Below are 24,674 nucleotides of genomic sequence, written 5' to 3' on the forward strand. Positions count from 1 at the left end.
ACGAGGATGAAACTTTTGAAAAGCATATAGTCAATGTTTCAAGGAAGCATGATGTAGTAGTAATGGGGGACTTCAATTTCCCTGACATTTGTTGGGAGACAAATTCTGCAAAACATGGTCCCTCCAGGAAATTCCTGACTTGTGTGGCGGATCACTTCCTCCTACAGAAAGTAGAGGAAGGAACTAGAGGATCGGCTATCCTTGACTTGATCCTAACCAACAGAGATGACTTAGTGGATAAAGTAGCAGTTACAGGAACTCTGGGGGAAAGGGACCATGTTGTACTTGAGTTCTTGGTTCTAAAGAAAGCAAAAGCCGAGTGCAGCCACACCCGTACCCTGGATTTTAGGAAAGCCGATTTTAATAAACTCAGGACAATGATAAGTAAGGTCCCATGGCAAGCGACTCTAATGAGAAAAGGAGTCCAAGATGGGTGGGAGCTTTTAAAAAAGGAAATTCTCAAGGCACAAGTACAAACAATTCCAACAAGAAAAAAAGGTGGAAGACAACAGAAGAAGCCAATGTGGCTTCACAAAAAGCATAGAGATGACCTGAAAACAAAAAAGCACACACACATAGGAAGTGGAAGGAAGGCCAAGTAACAAAGGAAGAGTACAGGCAGATAGCACAGAATTGCAGGGATGGCGTCAGGAAGGCTAAAGCTGAGAACGAGCTGAGGTTAGCGACAACAAAAAAGCTTTCTTCAGCTACGTGCATAGTAAAAGACAGAGGAAAGAAATGGTGGTTCAGCTGTTAAATAAGGATGGCAAAATGATAGGAACCTCATTACTTGGAATGAGTTCAAATCTCCAGGGCCAGATGAACTGCATCCTAGAGTAATAAAGGAACTGGCAGAAGAACTCTCAGAACCACTGTCTATTCTCTTTGAGCAATCATGGAGGATGGGGGAAGTGCCAGATGACTGGAAGAGGGCTAATGTTGTCCCTATCTTCAAAAAGGGTAAAAAGGGGGAACCTGGGACCAGTCAGTCTGACATCAATCCCAGGGAAAATTCTGGAGCAGATGATAAAGCAATCCATCTGTAAGCACCTTGAAAACAATGCAGTGATTACTTGAAGCCAACATGGATTTGTCAAGAACAAATCCTGCCAGACGAATCTCATCTCATTTTTTGATCAAGTCACCTCCCTTGTGGACTGTGGGAATGCTGTAGACATAATATACCTCGACTTCAGCAAAGCTTTCGACAAAATGCCCCATGATATCCTGATGAGCAAACTAGCTCAAAGTCAGCTAGATGAAACAATGATCTGGTGGATCCAAAGTTGGCTACAGAATCGGACTCAAAGAGTGCTTATCAATGGGATCTTCTCAAACTGGGGAGAGGTAACGAGCAGGGTACCGCAGGGCTCAGTCCTGGGCCCAGTGCTCTTCAAATGTTTTATTAATGACTTGGAGGAGGAAGTGCATGGAATGCTGATCAAATCTGCAGATGACACAAAATTGGGCGGGATAGCTAAGGATGGACGAAAGTCCCTTACCTGGTCCCACAGCTGTGTTCGGTGGGGGGGGAGGCGCTCCGTTTCTCCCCCCGAAATTCAGGCCGGGGGGGAAGGTGCCCCGCCCCTCCTGGCCGAAATTCAGGCCGGGGGGGGCGCCCCGTCTCCCCGGCCGCAAAATAAAAAAGTAAATTGGGGGGGGGGGAGTGATAGTCTAAGTAACGATTTACGTAGCCTATCACGGCTGACTTTGAGGGGGGGGAAAAAAAGTGCGTATGCAAATGGCGGCGCCCATGGGCGCCGCCATTTGCGTTCCTTATTTGGGCAGGGGTAGTCTATGTAAAGATTTATGTAGACTACGGCGAAAATAAGGGCAACGCAGTGTAAATCTTTACGTAGACTACCCCTGCCCAAATAAGGAACGCAAATGGCGGCGCCCATGGGCGCCGCCATTTGCATACACACTTTTTTTTTTCCCCCAAAGTCAGCCGTGATAAAGATTTATGTAGCCTATCACGGCTGACTTTGAAAATATAGCCGTGATAGGCTACGTAAATAGTTACGTAGCCTATCACTTTTTTTTTTTTTTACTTTACTTTACGGGGAAATGGTGGCGGCGGCAGCCGTTGGAAGACCGGCCGCCGCCCCCACCACCACCGAAACCCGCCACCGAGAGGGACATTCGACAGAGGTAAGTCCCATCCCGGGGGGGGGGGCGCAGAGAATTTCACCACCAATTTCGGGGGACCGACTGCGTTGGCATTCGGCCTCCCGGAGATTCGTGGAGAAATTCTCCGCCATCCCTAGGGATAGCTAATACTTTGGAAGACAAAAACAAAATTCATAGTGATCTCGACAGACTGGAGCGCTGGGCAGAAAACAACAGAATGACATTTAACAGGGAAAAATGCCAAGTTCTGCATCTAGGAAATAGAAACCAAATGCGCAGTTACAAGATGGGGGATACGTGGCTGAACAACACTACAAGTGAGAAGGATCTTGGAATTGTTGTCGATCACAAGCTGAATATGAACCAACAATGTGATGTGGCTACAAAAAAGGCCAATGCCATTTTGGGCTACATTAATATAAGCATAGCTTCCAAATCCCGGGAAGTACTAGTTCCCCTCTACTCAGCACTGGTTAGGCCTCATCTGGACTACTGTGTCCGGTTCTGGGCACCGCACTTTAAGAAGGATGCAGACAAGCTGGAGAGGGTTCAGAGGGGGGCAACGAAGATGATCAGGGGACTGGAAACAAAGCCCTATGAAGAGAGACTGAAAGAACTGGGCATGTTCAGCCTTGAGAAGAGAAGACTGAGGGGAGACAGGATGGAGCTCTTCAAGTACTTGAAAGGTTGTCATAGAGAGGAAGGCCAGGAATTCTTCTCGATCATCCCAAAATGCAGGACATGGAATCATGGGCTCAAGCTACAGGAAGCCAGATTCCGGCTGAACATCAGGAAAAACTTCCTGACTGTTAGAGCAATAAGACAATGGAACCAATGACCTAAGGAGGTAGTGGGCTCTCCCACACTGGAGGTGTTCAAGATGAGGCTGGACAGCCATCTGTCAAGGATGCTCTGACTTGGGACTCCTGCATTGAGCAGGGGGTTGGACTCGATGGTCTTGTAGGCCCCTTCCAACCCTACTATCCTATGATTCTATGACAGCCAAATTTGAGACCAAGGCATTAGATAGTCTAATTCCTTCCTGCAAAAACATTTGGCTTAAGTGGGAGGAAAACCCACCCATCAAATCTCATCTACAGAAGCTTTATTGGGGAGCAGCCTTCCAGTGTCCAACCATCCCCAGCTGCACCATTTACCGATCTCCCAATGAAAGATTGGGGGGAGGGGGACACAGGAATAACACATGAGGAGGAAAAGAAAGCACATTTCCCAATCCCTCCAATGGACTGGATCCTACAAGAACCTGCACAGCAGAATACAAACCAGCTGACACCATGCAACAGTGCTGGCACCTCTCTATCTAGAAATTCTGGCACTGGGTTAGTGAACTGCCTGCATTCATCTTGCATGTATACAAACACCCTTAAGAGAAGAACTGACAGATCAAGGCAAGGCAATCTGCCAAGTACAGAAAAAACCAAGCAGGAAGAAAACCAAACCATTAAACATAGAACAAAAACCCATTTGGGGGCCACTGTCTTCAACAGCACCATTCCAGAGTTTCTCCGCCTGGCCTTTCACAGAAACCAGAGCCACGAAGGAGAAGCATCAGCTCTCAAATGGGTTCATTACAGAGGAGATAGGGAGTGGTCCCCATCACAGAGAGCGACGACCCATCCAGAAGTCACAGCAACTCTTTTTAATTTGCAATGGACCCAAGAAGACTGTAGCCTGGTTACTTCCTGGATCCAGAGGTTTCTGCTGACTCACTCTGTCTTGCTGAGAATGTCCAGGCCTTCAAGGAAAGATGCAGCCCAGTGCCCAAGCAAATGGATACAAGGAAGCAGCAACAGAGAAAAGAAGGATGCTTTGCAAGACCCACCTGTCACAGTACTGCCTTTGGCTAAAAGGAAGCTCCCAGGCAGATCCCAGGCCTATCTACATTTCAGGCATATTTACATTTCAATGTTGGGGGCGGGGGAGGGAGAGAGAAGAATCTATATATACATGAATCCTGGTCCACTTTTTAAAGGTAGAAGGGCATGAAGAAAACTGTGCTGACATATTAGTCCAGTTAAACAGCCAGAGACTCAGCTGCCCAACCCCCAATTAGCTAAGGTAGGTATGTGCATATATGTGTGTGTGTGCATGTGTGTGTGTGTGTGTGTGTGTGTGTGAGAGAGAGAGAGAGAGAGACTCACACACAATACAGAATATACACAAAAGAAAGTGCTATGAAATATATAGCCCTGAAGAACAAAATTAGTACAGCTCAAAAGATCACTTCCTGTATTTTCAAGACAATCTGGTCCAAATAAAGGTACCTTTTCTTGTACTCAGACTAATGTTTTCTTATATGTACTATTTATAGTTATTTAATTTGAAAACCAAATGTTGTAATACCCCCTAATTGCACCACAGCCCTAGATTTTACTTTTGTAAGGCTGCCATTATTTAAAGGGTGCTGGCTTCTAAAAATCTACTTTTTGAAGTGCTGTGAAAAGGGAAACAGGAAAAAGAAGTTGCCATTGCTGCGTTCACATGCAGAACCCATACATGCAGAACTCCCTTTCTAGGACCAAGTCTAACTCCTTCCCTACGCTAAGGGATTTGCCATTTGCAACTGAGGGATCAAAAGGGACAAGCAGACTGGGTTTTAAAAAATAAATTAGTATATCCATTGTCTTCCCCACACATGCCATGTTCAAGGATGGATTTCCTTTTGAAGCAGGGAACAGATACTGCAGCCACCACTGAAGGGAAATCCACTTATGGAAGGCAGTCCATTTCTTTTTAACACAGGGAGAAAAGCTGGCTTACAAAGAATGGGCCAGCGTGTAAGGCCTGCTAATAATTTGGGGATCTGCCTGGCTCCCTATTGTTGGGAGAAGGGCTCCTTTAAGGCCAGGCAGAGCCTTCATTAACATAACAAAGAGCAAACAAAGCCCAGACACTACGGGACCCCCAAACATTCAATGCCTCCCTGCAGCCAGCCATCTGGAATCAGAATGATATCCTCATGTCTAGACCGGGTGCCAAAAGGGGAGTTGGCCCCAACTGGAAGTGGAACATAACAGCCTCCTTATTAGGAATCCTCCTCCCATCTGCCCCTAGGAACCCATGAAACAAGATGACTGGCTCACCCCTAAGGTTTTTAGGGTCCATCGCCTATTTTGGCCACTCAGAACCCTCATCGCAGGGATTGCAAATGGAGAAATTAATAGGATGTATTCCATTTAACTGGCTATTTTGCACACATCTTAACATACTGTAGCGCATTCCAAATCTTAGCTCCAAGGCTGACTAGTTTATTTTTCTATGGCTTCCCCTCATATCCCCCCATCTCCTATTACACCACAGTACTCTCTTCTCCACCATGCCTCTCAACCACCTCTCTAGCCTCAAGCCACTCCTTAAGCCTTTCCCTGGCTCACAAACCCCAACCCATCCCCAAACGTTGCTGTTCTCCCAACACCCACCATCTTGCTTCTCTGCTCCTTCAACCAAGTGCTTCTTTCCTTCATGGATCCTGCCCCACCAACCTCCAGAGCAACCAAAATACACACACACCATTTAGAATGCACTACCACTGAAAACAGGATTAACGCCTCCCTTAACCTGCTTTAAACACCTTGTTTCAAGCCACAGAATCAATCTTGATCCTCAGAAGCTCAGTCTTCCACCAGGGCTTAAACTAAGTGGAGGTTTCACCAGGAGAGTGCCCTTCTTTCCTTCTCCCTCTACCCCTTCCACAGGACAGAATTTGATCCAGGGCTCATCCCCAGAACCTTACAGTAGTAGAGAGGGCCTGGAGCACCCCCCCCCCAAACAAAAGTCACTTCCCCCAAACAAAAGTCACTTTCACCATGCCATTCACAGACCAGAAGGTCTGAACAAGTAACTTTTTGAGCATTTGAAGCACCAGGTTAAGACTGTCCTCTCCTTCCAGGCATATGATGTGGGGTGGGCGGACTGCAATTACTCAACAGCAAGGGAAATGCACTCTGGGCCTGCTCCAAGGTACCCTTGTGTTAAGGAGTACTTCCTACATTCCAGAGTGAGGCACTAGCATAGGAAGCAGGTTCTGGGGTTGAGCCCTGGTTCAAACTACACCCAGCAAAAAGGGCTGAGGTGGCAGCGGAGAGAATGGGAGGACACTTTCCAAAGGAAACACCCACTTTTAAAAAGTACAGGGTGGACATTCAACCCGTCTTAGTGCTTTTGAAGACACAGCCAGGCAACAGCAAGTACCTGGAAGAACTGTACTCGTGTCCCCCGGACATGTTGCAGCACTAGGCCGTGCTGTCTGGGGATGAAGGGAGTTGTGCCCTCGGAGGACACTAGGCTGGGGAAGGCTGCATAATACAATGTACCCAAACCGACCTCACCCTCCATGCCTCTTCTTCTCCTCTACTCCTCCTGCCATCCCCACCCTCAACCCTGCTCCCACCATACCTTTTTCCAGATTCCCCTCCCCCATCACTGCCAGCCCCCCTTAACTTTGTTATCTTCGGCTCCCTGGTTGAAACCCAATCCCTGCCAAAGCACCTGACTCTTTTGCCCATCCCCTTGCTTCAGCCATGATGCCAGTCTCGCAGCTTCAAGTTCAGTCCGCCATGCCTTCATTAAGTGCTGCTTACTCACCCCTTTCCTCTCCCAGACGTCCCCCGCTTAATTACTTTCCACCTTCCTTCAGGCTTGTATCTGCTTCCCAATTCTTCTCTTCGGCTGCTTCTGCCTTCCCCTTGGCACCACCCCAATTTCCTTGCTATCGCTCACACATGCTTCGAAATACATTCCACCCCACAGATCTACTTGCCAGTCACATCCTGCCCCACTTCACCAGGGAAGGCCAGCCCCACTCTGTTTCCCTGCCCCATCTGCTTAAAGCCTTATCCCATCCAGGGTACCCTCAAATCCAGCACCTGGTTTGCAGCAGTAGCCTGGCAGCAGCGCCGGAGGCCCTCTCTTCCTGAGTGCCCCCAGCCGCCTCTGAACTTGGAAGGTTCAACCAACGGATTGTGGATAATTCAGTAACATCGTTCATACCCGGCCTTCCTCCAGGGAACCTTCACAACAGCCCGCTGAGGTAGGTCAGGCTGAGTGGGCGCTGCAGGCCCCAAGTCACCCAGTCAGCTTCATCGCTCACAGGGGGATGTGAAACCAGGTCTCCCCGGCCCCAGCCTGACATTCTAGCCCCGTGCTTGTTCTGAAAGGACCTGTACACCACGAACTCGCTCAGGGCGCGATCCTAGGCGTGTTTAGACAGAAGGGAGTCCTACAGCTCCCAGCATTCCCCAGCCAGCTGCTGCTGGCTGGGGAATGCTGGGAGCTGTAGGACTCCCTTCTGTCTAAACACGCCTAGGATCGCGCCCTCACTCCTTTATGGGAACGCGGAAGGCAGCCTCGGCTGGATCCGGCCAAAGGTCTAACTGGCCCGGCCTTCTGCATCCGGCAGCCGCCAACCAGCCCCTCCCGGGAAGCCCGCGAGCGGGGCACGGCTCCAACAGCCCTCTCTGCTGCTCGGCCCCAGCATCCCTGCGTGAGAGGTGCAGTGCCCCTGAGCGTGGAGGCTCGGCGGAGAGTCGCGGCCGAGGCCTGCTCCGCCAAGCGCCCCTCTGAACGCGCGCCGCCCGTCCCCGCAGCCTCCTCGGGGCGCTCCTTCGCCCGCTCCGGCCTCCCCCGCGACGCCCCCGGCCCCCGCGACCTACCCGCACGCGCAGGCAGGACGGCGAGGAGGCCGCTCACGGCCGGGGCCCCCCGCCTCGACGGCCCGGGCCTGCCGGGCCCCGGGCGGCCTGCCGGGCGCCGGGCGAAGCAGCCATGCCCCCTCCCCGCCGGGCCCCGCTCCGCGCAAGGCCCCGGCAGGCGGGAGGGGTCCGGGCGTGGGTGGGCGGGGCGTCCGGCCTAGCGCGTCCTCGTCGGCGGCGGCGGCGGCACCAGCATCGGCGGCGGCGACCGGGAAAGGGGGGGAGGGGCGAGAGAGGCTCCCTTTGCAATCCGGGCTCAACCGAAAGTGCTGGCACCGGCGAAGGGGCGGGCACTGGCGCGGGGGGGGGGGCGACAGGGAGAGGCGGGCGGTGGTGAGTCGAGCGCCCAATGGGCGAGCTCGGGGGAAAGGAAGCGGCCAATCGCCGCGACGTCTCTCCCCGCCTACTTTCGCTGTCATTCAAGGGGGTGCGCGAGGAGCCGCCGCGGGTCACATTGTTGGTCTTGGCGCAGCGCGCCAGGAGGCTTCGGCGCCGGGCAAGGGGAGGAAGCGCGCGCGCGTGCCGGTGTCCCTGAGGGGAGCGCGCGCACTCCTCCTAACCTTTGTGGCCTGGCCTCGCTCCAGGAACTCAGCCCCGGCTAAGAACTTCCAGCTCCGGGAAACGCGGGGTAGAAATGCCCCTGAGCACGTGCAGAGAGCTTTCCCCTCACCACGGAATAACTAACGGCAGGGCGCAGCCCCAGCCACCGTTTTCAGTACCTGAGTGTTCAACTCTGGAACCCATGAAGTAAGAATAGATGGGAAATAGGTCCCCTGGGTAACTAACCACAGGGTAATAGGCTGTGGATGATGGGATTGGTAGTCCAGCACATCTGGAGGACGCCAGGTTGGTGAAGGTGAGGGTTTTCAAACTAAAGGGTGGTGTTCCCCGTTTTGAGCAGTGCTGCCCTGCCTGCCCCCCTTCACAGCCCTGTGCCCTCCCCAAGTTCCATCTCCAACAACAGGCATTCGGAGTGGGCCAATTCAGGGATGCAGCTATTGACATTCAGATTCAAGTGTGAAAAATGCAGGTCCAAATTTTCTTAAAAGTTTCACTTCTGTGTGGTGGTGGGCAATATTCACTGTAATAGTAACTTGTCAGAAATCAGGTACTATGGAACATGGGTTTTTCCATCTTGAAAAATTTGTGACTATGGAAACAAAGAAGTCAAGAGTTCAGTGTGCTAGTTCTGACAAGCAGCCCACTTTCCTTCAAATGCACACACATGGTTTGTCACCACAGCAGCAGTTAATTTGTTTTAATTATATGGAGTTCAAAAGCTTCGGCTTTTGGGCAGTATAGAAATGAAATAAATAAATCCAAAAGGACATTTTAAAAATATTATTTCATTCGTAAAGTAAAATTGTAATGAGTTGCTTCTTGGAAACATTACCGAAACGATGTACAACTTAAACGTATTTTGAAACATCAGTCTTGCAGTAGGAAAGTTTTTCCTTTAATTATTATTATTATTAATTTCTATACCACCCAAAAGCAAAAGCTCCCCGGGTGGTTTGCAAAAATTTCAAAACATAGTATAAAAATGTTTAACAGCTAAAAAGAGTTATAACCAGATATCAGGACCTGATAAAACAACTGACATTCAAATCCCATCATATGCCTGGAAGTAGAGGACAGTCTTAACCTGGAGCCAAAAAGACGACAATGTCTTTTTGTCCACTGACTACCATCAGTGGGGAGATAATTCTACAGTCAGAGGGCTACCTCTCCTTTGTTGCCACCCTCTGAGCCTCAGATGTTGACTGTAGTGTACAGGTAGCTTCATACCGGGAGAGGCACTCCATCAGGTACCTTGGTCCTGAGCCATGTAAGGCTTTATAGGTCAAAACCAGCATCTTGAATCGGGTTCGGAAATGCGCAAGCAGCCTGTGCAAGTGGGCCAGAATTGGCGTTATGTGTTCAGAACTTCTGGTCCCCATTATCAGTCTCCTGAACCATCTTCAAAGAGAGCCCCACGTAGAGCATATTGCAGCATTCTAACTTGGAGGTTACCAGAGCATAGACTACAGAAGCCAAGTTATCCCTGTCCAGATAAGGCCATGGCGGGGCCCACAGCTGAAGCTCTGTGCCACTGAGGCCACCTGAGCCTCAAGTGCCAATGATGCTCCAGGGTAATCTCAAGCTACAGCCTGCTCCTTCAGGGGGAGTGCAACCGCATCCAGAACAGGCTGAACTCCCTCCATCTGGTCAGAAGAACCACCAGCCAACAGCATCTCAGTCTTACCTGGATTGAGCTTCAGTTTATTAGCTCTCATCCAGCCCATTGTCATAGCCAGGCACTGATTTAGCACATCCACAGCCTCAATTGATGAGGATGACAAGGAGAAATAGAGCTGCAGGTCATCAGCGTACTGATGGTAATGCACTCCAAAACTCCCGATGACTCTACTGAATGGTTTCATGTAGATGTTAAACAGCACAGGAGACAAAACTGACCTCTGCAGAACCCCATATTGGAGAATCCATGGGGCTGAGCAATATCCCCCAAGCACCACCTCATGAAGCCAACCATCCAAGTAGAAGTGAAACCACTGCAATGCAGTAACACAACACCCCCCCCCCCAACTCAGACAATCTCCCCAGAAGGATATTATGGTTGGTGATACTGAAAGCCTCCAAGAGATCAAGGATAATCAAACAGGGTCACACTCCCCCATCTTCCTCCTGACATAGGTCATAGAGGAAACCAAGTTGGATCACCATAATCTGTCTCATCCAAGAGGGCCTGGAGCTGGTTGGCAACTACCCACTCAAGTACTTTCCCAGGAAAGGAACATTTGCCACTAGCCTAAAGTTACTGAGATCTTCTGGGTCCAGGGAGGATTTATTCAGGAGTGGTCTCACTTCCACCTCTTTCAGTGGGCCAGGACCACTCCCTCCTGCAAGGAGGCCTTGATCACCTCCATGGCCCAGTTGCCAGTTTTTATAAGCCAAGAGGAGCCAACGTCCAGTACAGAAATGGTTGCATGAACCTGTTCAAGCGTCTTATCAATGTCTTTGGGCTGTACTAACTAAAATCCATCCAAGAAAACTAGACAAGGCTGTAGTCTAGATACCTCACCTGATTCACCTGCTGTAACACTGGAGTCTAAGTCCTGGTAGAGATTTTATCTTGGAAATGCCATGCAAGCATATCACAGTAGGCCTGTGATGAATCCACAGTATCCTTAGGGCCAGCATGTAATAAGCCAGGACTTATTTTACACTGTGTACTGGGCAGAGCCATACAATTGTTTGGTTGGCAGGTAGGGTGGTGGGTCAATTTACAGAAAAACCAAAGTCAAGGTACTATATGCCTCTCCCACCCGTCCACCCCTTTCTACCCCCCTGCATTTTGAGTATACTTCCCAAAATAAGCTTTGGCTTGGCCCAAATGACACATCCATGCCAGCAGTAGGTTGTCCCTGATGAAACAACATATTATTGTGTTTGTCCCAAGACTTCATTTTGGCAGAAGACACTGGGTTGCTTTTTGGTTCAATCATACTGAGAATAGACCCATTGAAATCCCATTGGTTTAGGTGGGTCTACTCTGCTCAACCTGGAACCAACCCGCTACCAAGTATGCTGCCCCATGCCAATCTTTGCCAGTCTAAGTAATACAAAATAAGGAGCCGGGGGTGTGCACCCTCAAATAAGCTTTGGGCCACTCAAAATGATAAATCCACTGTTAGATTGTTGATATGCCCCTAGCATTGTACTAGGATCAGTACTACTGATGCTGCAGCAGCAAGAACAACAAGGTCTCTTGTAGCATCCTAAAGACTAACAAATTTATTATGGACTTTAGCACACAAAGGACTATGCCATAATACATGTGTTGGTCATTTAGGTGCTCGAAGACTCCTTCTGGTTTTTGCTGCAAAACAGACCAACACCACCCCTCTGGAAGTTGCAGCATCAATGTGCAACTTGCACACACTTAGGGTGCAATCCTATGCATATTTAGACCAAAAAAAAGTCCTACAACCCCCAGCATTCCCCAGCCAACATGGCTGCCTGGGAAATACTGGGAATTGTAGGTCTTTTTCTGTCTAAATATGCATAAGACTGAGCCCTTAATCTCTGAAGATTGCACACTAGTTGAGCTTCCATAACCATGTGTAATGTAAATGGTGATACAGCAATGCACAGCAGAAAGGAAATGTCTAGTTTTATGTGGAACTATTTCTGAAGCATTCTGTTTCCTGTATATTAACACAGGCCTGAAAGGTGTTACAATAGTACAGTTTTCAAAGTTTCCGTCACTGACAATGTTTTTGTGCAGTTGCATACTTTTCACTCAGTTGCAATTGTTCAGCTATATATACAGTAGTATCACATTAATTTATCAGCATATTCCTTAGGCAACGGGTGGGCAGAAGGTAAATCAGGATCTGCTGCTTGATCTCTACATGATTTTCAGTAGATAGCAGGGGGTTCTGACTTCCAATTGTCTAATCCTAAATAAAAGCTTGATAAAAGCATGGTCAAGGAGATGTCTCATTGCAGGTGGAAATCAGAGACCGCCTTGGAAAGGAAGTATATTTCTGGACAGAGGACAGCCTGAAGAAGCTGAGGTAGGGTGCATCTGACCTAAGGGCACAGAATTTGCCTGCTCTGCAAGTCGAAGTTATAGCAGTGAGGAAAAGTGTTTAGAAGGTGAGTAGATGGAGATCTGTAGTCATTAGAAGCTCAAAGGGATTTTGTACGAGGCCGACAAGGGCAATGGAGAGACTCCTGGGAGAAATATGAGGTTTGTGTGAAGGGAAGAGATTCTGCAGACCTTTGATAAACATTTCTGCCAAAGGGAATGAAAACACTATAAAACCGTCTACTGAGCCATGAAAGGCAGAAACCACTGCAAGGTAGACCCGGAGGGAAGAAAATGCTAGTCCCTTTGGTTGGAGGGAAAGAAGGAAGTCAAAAACATGTTGCAATAGGCAGTGAATAGGATCAACATTATGATAGCTCAAGAAAGCCATAAACTGAGTCCATTTGGCTCTGTGGGAGTGCTGAGAGGATTGCTTTCACACTAAATCCAACACGTGGTGAACACCCTGAAGAGAAGACTGAACTGGCTGGATTCTCCAGGCTTTCTATCTATTTACAATTATTTCCAGACTGTCTTTAAGGGTGGAACCCTCTCTAGTCTGTCAGTCTTGAGGGTGTGCAAGTTTGGGTGACGGACAGTGCCATGATGGAGAGTGATGCGGTCTGGGAGGGGTGGGAGGTGAAGATATTCCCCATAAGAGCTGTGAAGCAGTGCTGTGAACCATGGTTGCTTGGGCCACCAAAGGGTATGAGGATAAGATTGTCATGGTCTTGCCATGCTTTCACCAGCAATTTTCTGATGAGAGGGATCAGTGGGAAGGCATAGAGGAGGTTGTGCACCATGAAAGGAGGATCACATCTCCAAGTGAACTCATCCCAGCACCCACCCTGCTGCAATACTGGGTGCACTGGGCATCCTCAGCCATGGTGAAGAAGTCAGTTGGCAAACAACCCCAAAGACAAAAAACCCTAGTGGTTATGGAGCAGCTGTGGCTGCTATGCACTTTGTGAATACCTGAGGTGTCAGGGGTGAGCGCAGGGAGTGGGATAGCAGTTCAGATTCTGAAGGAGAACTGCCAGACTTGGAGGAGGTGTTTTCCCAGGCTAGTCCAGATACGAGTAGGCCGGCTTCCCAGGTTACAAACATCCAGCTGGCTGAGGATGATTCACCCCCCATCCCCCATGAGAGGCAGTGAACAGGAGGAGGTGGGGTCTGGGAAGTATGACCTAATAGATGCCAGATGCAGGCGCAGAGCAAAGAGAGAGAAGGCCGGGGCGGAACTTAGATGATCTACCCGATTGGCCTTGAGTGAAAAGCTCCTCTTATAGGCCTCACGAGAAGAGAGGGACCTCCCCCCCTTAAGTTAGGCTAGTCAGCCCCCCTCCCTCTTCAAACAGCGGGCAACTCTCATAACTTCCTTTTGATTCCCCTGAAGGCATTCCTTTGTAGACTGAGAGTCACTGAGAAGTTGCATCTGTATGACCCTGTGAAGTAATGGATTAAAAGCTGTAGACTGAAGCCTCTTGTCTGTGTATGTTTGGGCTTATAAGTAAAGTGAGGGCTAAAGGAATCCTGACATGCGGTGCCATCAAGTGGCTGAAGGTAAGGACTGTGAACTGGTATGATTGGCCAAGGACCCAAAAGTGGAGGCATTGATGATGTGAGGGACGAACGACGATGCGGAAATAAGCATCTTTTAGGTCAATGACCGCAAACCAATCACCCTTGCAGAGCAGAGGAAGTATTTGGAAGAAGGTGACCATCTGAAAGTTCCTGGGACAGACAATGGAGTTCACATCCCAGAGGTCTAGGGTGGGATGGATTCTGCTATCACATTTGGGAATGGTGAAATGTCAGGAGTGGACGCCAAGGGACTTGGTACCAGCCAGTATGGGTTCAATGGCACCCTTAGGTAGGAGGGAATCAGTTTATGAGAGGAGGGTTTGGGATGGGGGAGTAGTGAACTGCCCAGAGGGCTTAGGCTATTAGGCAGTATAGAAATGTAATAAATAAATAAATAAAAGTGCAGATTGCTCCCAAAGGGGGCAAGGTGTCAAATTCTTTGGAATATCCCATGGTCACAATTTGAAGGACCCAGGAGCTGGACGTGACTGGTTGCCACACTGGGAGGAAATGACTGAGGTGATTACTGAAGGGAGGGTAGTCAAAGATGATTTTTAGAAGAGTTAGGGGCTTTTTTGCAGGTGTTAGACTGACACTTAGGTAAAAAGAGGAGTGTTTAGGCTGGGAATAAGACTGACACTGAAAAGTGGAGGACTTTGATGGCTGGTTATTGAAGGAAGAACAGTACCATTGCTGTGGACATGGCAGGTTTTTGGGGTAGTGGCATACTGATGCCCAGAGGTACAGAGGTGCTGGACTCTATCCAGAAAATCATCATTGATGATTCCTTCACCATCAAAAGGTTGGTCCTTGATCCTCAGGCAGGCCTGCTTAGGCTAGAAGATCATAGCCAGGCATAGCATCTCAGAGCTACTGCACCTGCTATGGCTTTGGAGCTGCAGTTGATGGCATGGCACACCATGCTAATTTGTTGGTGGACACATTTACACACCTCATTTTGGGAAATGCAGGCGATGTTCTTCTTGTCCTTCAAAAGGCACTTGAAGAAAGAGGCAGTTTTCTCCCATAGGAAGTGTTGGTAGCAGGACATGCATGCCTAGTCATTAGTAATGCACATTGCTAGGCCTGCATTTGAGTAGAATTTATGGTTCATAAAATACAACTTGTAGCAATCCTGGTTCATTCGAGCGTTGTGTAGTTTGGGGGTAGCTTTTGCTTGGGCAGCTTCTGCGATGACTGAATTGGCCTCTGGGTGACAAAACAAAAGGGAGAATCCCTCCTCCTATTCCCAGTATAGGTTTTCCAGGTACTGTGACGTGGATGAAATGGAAGAGGGCTTTTGCCATGAGTCCTGAGCGGCTTGTAGAAGGGCAGGCAGCATGGGAATAGCCAATGGTGCCAAAGTATCAGATTGAATGAGCTGGTAGACTGGGTCGTTAATCTGAGGTTGATGTTGCCTGATTTCCAGGCTGAGGCATGCTGCCATTCTAGTGACCTGGTCAGTGGAGGAGGAGTCATCCTTGGGTGGTAAGGCCAGACCTTGGTCCCTTTGGCTTCCCCTGAGTGGGTCAGGGGAAGCCAAAGAGGCCAAGGCTCACAAGGATGAGGTGAAATCGGAGTCTTGAGAGCCTCCACCCAAAGATAATGGTGGTGACACATCCTGGGAGTGAGATGTCATTTTGGTGGCAATTTGGGTTGGGATAGCGGATGCACTGAGGATAAAGGAGGCAAGATGTTCGGGACAGCTTGCATAGTTGAGGTAATTGGTGTAAGGGTCGGTATCATCTTGTACCCAGGAATAAGAGGGAGAGTGCGATGAACTGTGTCCATGTCTGTCTCATAAGGAGTGGTGGTGGTATAAGGGTGAGTGAGAATAATGAGATTCGGGAGACATCCGATAGGACTGGTGGAAAGGCGAGCAACCCCTAGAGAAACGGCGTCTTGGGGATGGAGATGGGGAGCGGTTCTGAAGTTGTTCATGAGGATGGAGTGGGAATATATCCCTAATCTCTCCTTCAGAAGTGGAGCCTACAACTCATTTTAAACATTACCATTGGTTGCCAGTTAATTGTTCAGATTATTCAAGCGCAGAAAGAAAGAAAGAAAGAAAGAAAGAAAGAAAGAAAGAAAGAAAGAAAGACCACTTACATCACAATCCTATAGATACAGTATGTCTACCCAGAACTAAGTCCCATCAAATTCAGTTGGGTTTACTCTCAGGTTGGTAGGTATAGGACTGAGTTTGGTTATTCTTGCAGAAACCCTAGGAAATACATGTTGAGTGTATCAGTTTTATGGATGAAGGAACAGGGGCTAATACACAGTGATTTGCCCAGTGTCATCCAACACTCCACTCATCCAGCACCCAGTGCCAACCACCATTTTTCCTTGACAGTTCCCTCAATACCCACCTTTTCCAACTTCTTCTGCCCTGCAGACACCTGTTTGTTTCCAGTTTGGGCCTCCCTTTTCATAGATATATGGTGGCACTGATGCTCTGAAAAGGAGAATGTTGTTCCGCCTGGCAACAGTTGCTAGGCAGCCTAAGTTTAGTTCTATTCTAAGAGCATCATTTGAAATGGAGAATCACGGAGAGTAAGTCTGACTCTCAGTGCTTCCCCTTCCAACATTTGCAACTCTGACACATATGAAACATCTTTTCTAATTGCAATTACTCCTTGTGGTCCAATATATTTATTCAGAAGCCCCTATTAACCAATTTTCTGGTACATGCCCCTGGAAAAACACTTTTGGGGATGCCTTTTTAAAATGTTGATAGTATGAGTTGTTAGAACTGCCATTCTTCAGATCCTGTGTGCGTGTGTGTATATGTGTGTGTTTATACACATAGCTTGATTCTAGCGCACAGAACATGCCTGTACATGCATGCAGATGAACACTGTTGTCCAAAGTAGATATTTCAAGCTAATTCTTTTATAGATAGCCTGAAAGCCTGTTTAGATGAGGAAAGCTGCTTCTGATGGAGACAATCAGTGAATGGTGAAGTAGCGAGTGGGTAGTGGGGAGGATGCGTCTCCACTGTTTCCATGCACGGCACTGATTCCATCCCTTATCAGCTTTTCAAATGCATTAAAACCATGCAGGGGGCAGAGCTGTTGGAGGGGGGATTTTGGTATGGGGAAACTGCAGACAGGGAAAAGATTGAGAGCTCATCCTCTGACTGCTTCTCAGGTGCCAATTCCCACCACCCAAGTGGCTTTTTCTCACAACATAATTTTCCTACGCTACCTTTTTAGTTTTCTTACTTGTTTATCTTTAGCTTAAAAAACCCCAAACACCTGCAGTCAGTGCAGGACAGGTTACTGTAGAGTAAATGCATACAGGAGGTGGGTAAGAGCCTTCAGAATGGCAGAAGGGACTATGTGCCCAGACAATCATTCTTGGTGTGAGAATATTACTACTGTTGCCAGTTGGGCCACCCATAGTTACGCTTGGGAACACCATTTTGCCCATAGGAGCAACAAGTCCATTTGGGAGGCAGCTCCCCCTTGTCCAATCTGCCCCAAATTTTGCACACAGATAGCTATGGTAATTTACTTGTGGGTAGCTAGGTTTGGTGCATAACAAAACTTATCATGGGATATTATAGGGAAAAGGGATTAGCCGCCTATGTAGGGCCTAATGGATGGAAGTTAGTGTTGCCCTTTGAGATATAGGTCTGTGGGGAGTTCTTCTAGTGCACAGGCTTTGGCAGAAATTTTTTTTGAGGTGAAAATTTGAGAAAAAAGAGTGAAAAGGCATGGCCAACTGCCTGTCTTGCGAAATATGGATGGAAAGCTGCCAGCTTTGCCAGGCTGGGAGAGAGTGGGTCCACCAGCAGCAAGGTCGAAATCTTGCAAGATCGATCAAGGATCGGGGGAGGTGTGCGCTTCCGTCCGCCCCCAAAAACATGTGTTTGTGTTGAGGGAAGTCAGTTGGAGCCTTCAGAACGCTTGCACCAAGCTCTGGCATGCAGCCAGGGGGGGATTTAAAGCCCCCCCCCCCCCCGGAGCCCCATGGCAGAGCAGTTTGCTCCAGGACCATCAGGGAGGGAGGGAATGACAGGGCTGTGCCCTGCTCCTGCAGAGGGGTGGCTGATTCACATTTCTTGTTTCCATGGGGTTGTGACTGAATAAACAGAGGTTTTGTTGATGTTGTTGTTCAGTAAGTCAAGTGCATTTAGATCTGTGCTGGCCCGTTGTGTAACAATGTATTTGGGCTTGGTGTGTGTGTGTGTGGGGGGGGGATTTGCAGTCTGATAAATTCTTACGTGTGTGTGTGTGTATGTATGTGTGTATTTGTATATAGTGCTTGGTGTAGGTGGACTCTGTCCTTAATATAAATCCATTTTAATTTATGGCACTGCAACGTAAGATGGCACTTAATCATCATAATAATAAATATTATGGTAGAATACACCTTGGCATTATTTGCATGTGTGTGCCAAGTGCTTTTAAGTGATGGGATATATATAGCAATCCTATGTAGGTCTACTCAGAAGTACCACTTACTGAATTCAATGGGACTTACTCCCATGTAGGCATGTGTATGTGTGTGAGAGATGGGTTTTTCCCTCCCCTACCTTTGCTTTCAATAAGTGGGCTCTGCCACTAACTGCTTTCTGTGTTGTTCTTCTGGAGAAATTTCCGGAACGGTGTAGGAAAAGGGTTGTGTGTAGCAAAAGAGGTGCCCTTGGGTCCACGTCCAGTGACCCCCCTTTCCACCCCACCAGTTAGATTGGCCACAAACCTCCACTGCAGTGACCTAGGTAGAAACCCTCCAAACCGCCCCTTCAGCTGCCCCCCAACCCAGCTCCCCCCAGGCCCCCCACCCATGGCACAAGCCCCCACCCCTTGACAGCCACCCCCTGCATGAGCCCTGACCCCAGACACCCACCCCTAGCACAACCCCCCACCCAGCAGACCCAGGCATGCGCTTCTCCCCAAACCAGAGCCCCCAGCCTGGAGCCCCTACCTCCAGACTCCCACCCCAGGCACACTGTTTACCACACTGGCAGTAGAATTTCATCTTGGGCAAACAGCCGCATCTGGTCACTATGTCACCTGGTGCAAGCAAACAGAGGGGTGCTGCTAGTGTGTAATGACAACCACCTATCTGTACTCAAGCAACTACCAATACATTTAAAAGATGCACACAGTCTGTGGCTGAGAAAGAACGGACTGCTGTTGCATGGTGCTTGGCATGAAGAGGTGATAGGAAGAGTAACCAGGCAGGTTTTAATGAGTATGATCATTTGATGATACTGGGGGACATACTAGTCATAGACAAGGCTTCTGAAAGGTGTTCGTTTGCCAGTGACCACCACTTGTGCCCAGCTTCCCAGCTCTCAGACTTCATCGCTTCTCTGGCCTTCTGAACTGTGGCTGGTGCCTGGTATTCCAGGGTGAGCCACAGCAAATGTGTCCTCCTGCCACTTCTGGCGTACTGGTAGCCAGATACTGGAAAGGGAGTAAGCTGTGAACTCCTCACACCTAGCTGCCATGGTCCCCTCTGGCCCACCACATACTTCTTCTGATCACCACTTGTGCCCAACTTCCCTGTCCCCAGACTCTTAGCCTGCCGGTTTTCATAGCCACTGTACACTCCAGATGACACGTAAAATGTAGAAATGCTCTAAATGTGGGGAAATCTTCTCTTACAACTCCAGTGTTGACAAACACCAGAGTCTCCACACCCCTTTGTGCTCTTACATCTGTGCTGCAATACTTGTGGGGAGGCAGGAGTGAAGCAGGAGGGGGACACCAAGAACATGTCTTAAAAACTTTCCTAACAAAACCTGTGATATCAGTGACAAAACTTACAGTGGTTCATGAGTTATGGTTGAACTGAACACACACAAGCTGGGAGATCATTTTCCCAACCATAATGCCAGCCCCCTTTCAAACCACAACGCACCTTGGGCAAAGGGGCCAGCACGTGTGTGGCAAGTGATGAAGGGCAGGAGCCCATTGGGATGCATACATAACTATTGAACCACAGGGCTCTGGGATCTATCTGTCAACTGCCTGAGTGCTCAGACCTGGGAGATATTATGCATGCCAGGTCAGAGTTGCCCCCTCAACTCTGGGCTTTCTTGGGTGAAGCTGATTATTGGGATGATTCCCAATCTGCAGTCAGGCTGGCTTTTGAAATTGAAACTGCCTCGGTTGATGTCCTCTCCTGGGAACTAGATGGGGGGAGTGTGTTCCTGTTGGTTCTTCTCTGGCTGAGCATTCCAAAGAGAGTATCTCAAGGGGGATTATTGATCTCCCAGTGCCCAGCCTATAGTGTTCCTCCAGGCTTTATTTTGGCCGTATGTTGTTTTAACAACTACATGAATGCTATACAGGCATTATATTAATTAGGGCTGTGTACCGCTTCGGCCCAAGGCCCGAACCCCAAGTCAAGGCGGGCCACTTCGGGTCACTTTGTGCCCCTTCCGAGGCAAAAACCCTTCACTCATTTGGTAAGGTATAATTCTTCTGATAGCTCCCTTCTCAAGCAGTGTGGATGTCTCCATTCTGAGAGGCTCCGAGGGTGACGTAACTTGAACAGTACCAGGAGGAGGGAGGACGTCGAACTCTATTCGGTATCCAAATTGGATGATGTCGAGGATCCATTCGTCTGAGGTTTTAATCATCCAATTCAGTAGAAAACGACACAGGCGCGATCCAAACATGGGATGAAGAGAGACTAGAGGCATGGGATGTAGGGCTAAGTCAAAGCCGTCATTTAGAGGAGTTGTCCCCCTTGGAGCATTGCTGTTGAAAGTGGTTGGAAGGAAGTTGCTTTCCTTGAGCCTGCTGTTGATAAAACTTGGCAGTTCTGTCCTGGTAATGGTGAGGTTGATGGAACTGTTAACTGTCTAACCCGTCTCCTCTGACTATAAGGGTGCTGTTGGTATTGCTGCAAAATACCCATCTTTCTTGCCTTTTGAATGGCATCCATTGCCTTGTCAGTCCTAAAGAGGCCTTCACCATCAAAGGGAAGATCTTCTATCCAAGATCACACCTCTGGTGTCAAGCCGGCGGACTGGGGCCAAGCCTGCCTGCAAAGGGCTACTGCTCCTACCATTGCCTTTGCATCACGGTCAGCTTGCTGATGAGTGGTGTTAATTTGTTGTCATGACAACTTCACTCCTCAGTCTGAAAAAGATGTGCAAGTTCTCTCTGGTCCTCCGGAAGATAATCACACAATGATCCCATCTTTTCCCACAAGAAAAGCTGGTATCTTGACATTATTGCCTGATAATTAGCCACACGGAGGCCAAGTGCAGATGAGGAATAAATCCTCCTGCCCAGTAAGTCTAGCCTGTGACTTTCCTTGTCTGCTGGTGAGGCATGAATCTTTTGCGATTTGCCCTGGGATGATTCCAGTATAATCGAATTTGGTTGCGGGTGTGTAAACAGAAAACCAGTGTCCTTCTCTCCAACCTTATGGAGGGATTCTGAACGTTTCGATGTGGGGGCCACTGAAGAAGGGGCATTCCAGGACTCCTTCATGGTCTGTAGCAGCGTAGAAAGGAACGGAATTGACACTGGAGCTGAAGCCTTTGTGTAAATCACGTCAAAGACTAGATCTTGTAATTTCTGTGCCAGTTGTTGGGTCTCAGTTCCTAGTGATTGTGCCATTCGCAGTATTTGTTCTGTGAAGTGGTAAAGATCCTTGGAAGGCGAGACTCCTTCATACATTCCTACATTCTCATCTGGTGAGGAGACAGAAGGTTGTGCCGATGATACCAGCGTTGAGTCCAAAAGATAGTCCTCAGTGGATTGTGAGGATGAAGCTGCACATTGATCCCGATCTTTCTCCTTCTCCCTAGATGTCAGGCTAGGGAGGGATGGGAGTGGGCGAGACTGAATCAATCCCACAGCATGAGCAGCTTGTGGCGCCAGCATTCTTGATGCAGATTATGCCTTTAATGAAGACGATCATGGTGGGACCGGCGGAGGCAGTACGAAGGGATCCTCTTGTGGTTGTCTTGAAAAGTTGCTGAAGGTGCTGAACAGTACTGAGAAGTTGCGCCTAAATGCCTAGTACAATCATGACAAACATCAGGATGACAACACCAGTCCTCATATTGGTAATGCATCCTGGGTGGAGCGGACCCAGTCATGTATCAGCAAATGGGATCTGTATCCCACATCTCTTTCATAGCAGCCATGGTAGGGCATACGTAACATGTCAGAATGAAATGAAGCCAGGGTATATAAACGCTTCCTCGGTATTGGGGGAGGAGACAGCTGAATTTGAGGTGGCGAGATGCAGGATGCTATCGGTGATGACACGTCTCTGATTTTGCCTTCCAAGGTCAATGCCGTATTTGGTTGCTCAGTCAACAATGCTGAAAGAGCCCTCAGTACCAACAATGAAACCGACGGACCTCTCAGTATTGGAGAGTCCAAAAGTGGCAGTGGTGGCAGGATCGTAATCTGGCATTGCGCCATAGTCTGAGAAGGAGAAAGGTCTGTATGATGGTCTTTCTTTTTCTTCTTTTTAGGAACCTCACTCACTGATTTAGGTGCTTTAGGCCCCTTAGCTTTTTTAGAAAGCTTCTTAGCTGTAGAAATTGTTAAGGATCTGCCTGGAGTGAGCAGATCGGTTCGACCTGTGGTTAGGGTTGAAGACTTGGCCCGTTGCACAGAAGAAGAGTGACTTGTCTCTGCCATTGCGTGAGGCTGAGAAGTAGAAGTCATTTGGCACTTTGAGTCAATGGCCTCCAAAGCCTTCTTCCAAAGGATCGCCTTTAAGCAGTCTACCTGGTGATGTTTAGTTTGGTGAAATTCATACAATGTTGGCAGGTCTCCACCACATGAGATTCCCCCAGGCAAAACAGGCAAAGAGAGTGTCCGTCAGTGGGGGTAGTTCACTGCTGCACTGAGTGCACTTTCGAAAAGGGGCCCTAAAGGCCATGCGTCACCAAATAGTGATCAGCATTCGCGAAAAACAGACAGCAAAAATTACTAACTACTGCTTCTTTTTTTAGAAGAAGAAGATGAAGATAAAAGCAGAAAAAAAGAGAAGAGAAAGGGGAGAAGGAAACTCCTAACTATCCTCTGTGAAAGCGGAAAAAACTGGAAAGTCCCAATAAGGCATCCTTTCAGCAAGGCGGTTGAAAGAGAACTGAGGGAATGGGTGGGAACCCACTGGGATATGCACAGTGGATGGTGGGGGAGGGTTCCCGCCAAAAATGTTTTTCCTCAGCTAGAGAATGTTCCTGAACAAGGCTGCACGCAGGCACAGAGCCCATATGTGTGATAAACAGAGACCACGAAGAAGAACTGTCAGCTTTGATGAATATAAGGCTGCAGTATACCAATGATTTAAATTTGGCTGAGAATTTTTCTGAAAGAGATTTAGATCCCTGTCAGTTATATCTTCCAAATCTTATTTGGAATTTGGATATACATTCATAGATTCAAAGTGCCAGTGGAAGTCAGTGGAACAAAGTGCCAGTGGAACTCAAAGGAAGAGTTAAGAAATCTAATGATACTCGATCAGTATTTATTTCAACTGCCAGGTGAAATTAGATGATTGGTTAGGGATAAGGCACCAAAGTCAGTAAAAGAGGCATCAGAAATTGCTGATCATGTAGCTCTCAACAGGAGCATAGGCATATATGGGAGACACAGCAAAGAAATCTCACATAAAAATGTACACGATAACAGAGGATTTAAAAGGGACTATGAAAAAAATAAGAATATAACAGGCTCACTCAAAAGATAAAAGAAGCACAAATTTAGTTCAGTGTTTGGGGCTTTGGAGAAAAGATGTTATAATTGTGGTAAAACTGGACACATAAAACCAGCTTGTCTTGAACTGGACACAAAAAAGGATAAAGCCTCTTCTGTGAAGACAATACAGCTAGAAGGTACGAGAGAAGGAAAAAACATTAAGCCTGCTCAATGTAGCATGATTAAATTTGAACATTTACCTGAGTTTGAGTTGTTGGTAAAACAAAGTGTCTCAATAAATGCAAAGGAATACTTGGCCATTCTGGCTACAGGAGCAGAAATTCTTTGATTCGTCCTGATTTCGTATCAGAGGAGAATTATTTACCTCATAAGTACATATTAAAGGCATAGGTGAGGAAGTATACTTAAGACTGGCACACGTTCATATAACATGATGTGACTCTGAAAAGCTTTGTAAGGTGGGAGTTAATCCACATCAAGAAGAATCTTTCTTAATGGGGATGGATGTCCGAAGAAGAAAGTATTTGTAACTACTAGGCCCAAAAGAAGGAATTTTCAGAATTAAATATTTCTGGGGAAGAAAAAAGACTCAGAACTGGCTGAAAACACAATGCAGAGCAGGGAGGCAGCTCAGCTGTTGCCTAGCAAGCCCAGCAAGGCAACTGAGTGGACACTGGGAGCCAGTTGCCAGTTCTCAGAGAAAAGTTTAGACAGGCTATACTGACTGACCCCAGTTTACAATTATTTAAAGATGAAACTGAAGAGGCATATAGTGATTCCCAAAATGAAAAGATTGGGAAAATGGCCTTCTATATAGATCGTGGAAACCTTTGAAGAAGGGAGAACATATTGAGGTAGAAAATCAGTTGATTGTGCCTCAGGAATTAAGAGAAGAATTAATACATATGGCACATGAACCAGCTTTAGCAGGTCATATGGGAATTGGCAACATGTGAAAGCCATTACTAATTTAATTTGGCCTAAAATTTCAAGGCAAGT

General features: G+C 47.9%; 1 protein-coding gene across 11 annotated transcripts in view; it reads right to left on the reverse strand.

Moving 5' to 3' along the window:
- Window positions 1-8,119, reverse strand: part of ATXN7L3 (ataxin 7 like 3) — a 48,893-nt gene extending 40,774 nt beyond the window's left edge. For 6 of the 11 annotated variants that reach the window (XM_084804458.1, XM_084804455.1, XM_084804456.1 and 3 more), the window contains exon 1: window positions 7,803-8,119. The gene's annotated coding sequence lies outside the window, so the exon portion shown is untranslated. The other 5 variants (XM_084804459.1, XM_084804457.1, XM_084804449.1 and 2 more) reach the window with 3 other exon arrangements.
- Window positions 8,120-24,674: the final 16,555 nt, after the last annotated feature.

This window comes from Heloderma suspectum, chromosome 6 (assembly GCF_057233095.1).
Source record: "Heloderma suspectum isolate Gila_16-S chromosome 6, 16-S_ref, whole genome shotgun sequence".
Classification (NCBI taxonomy): Eukaryota; Metazoa; Chordata; class Lepidosauria; order Squamata; family Helodermatidae; genus Heloderma; species Heloderma suspectum.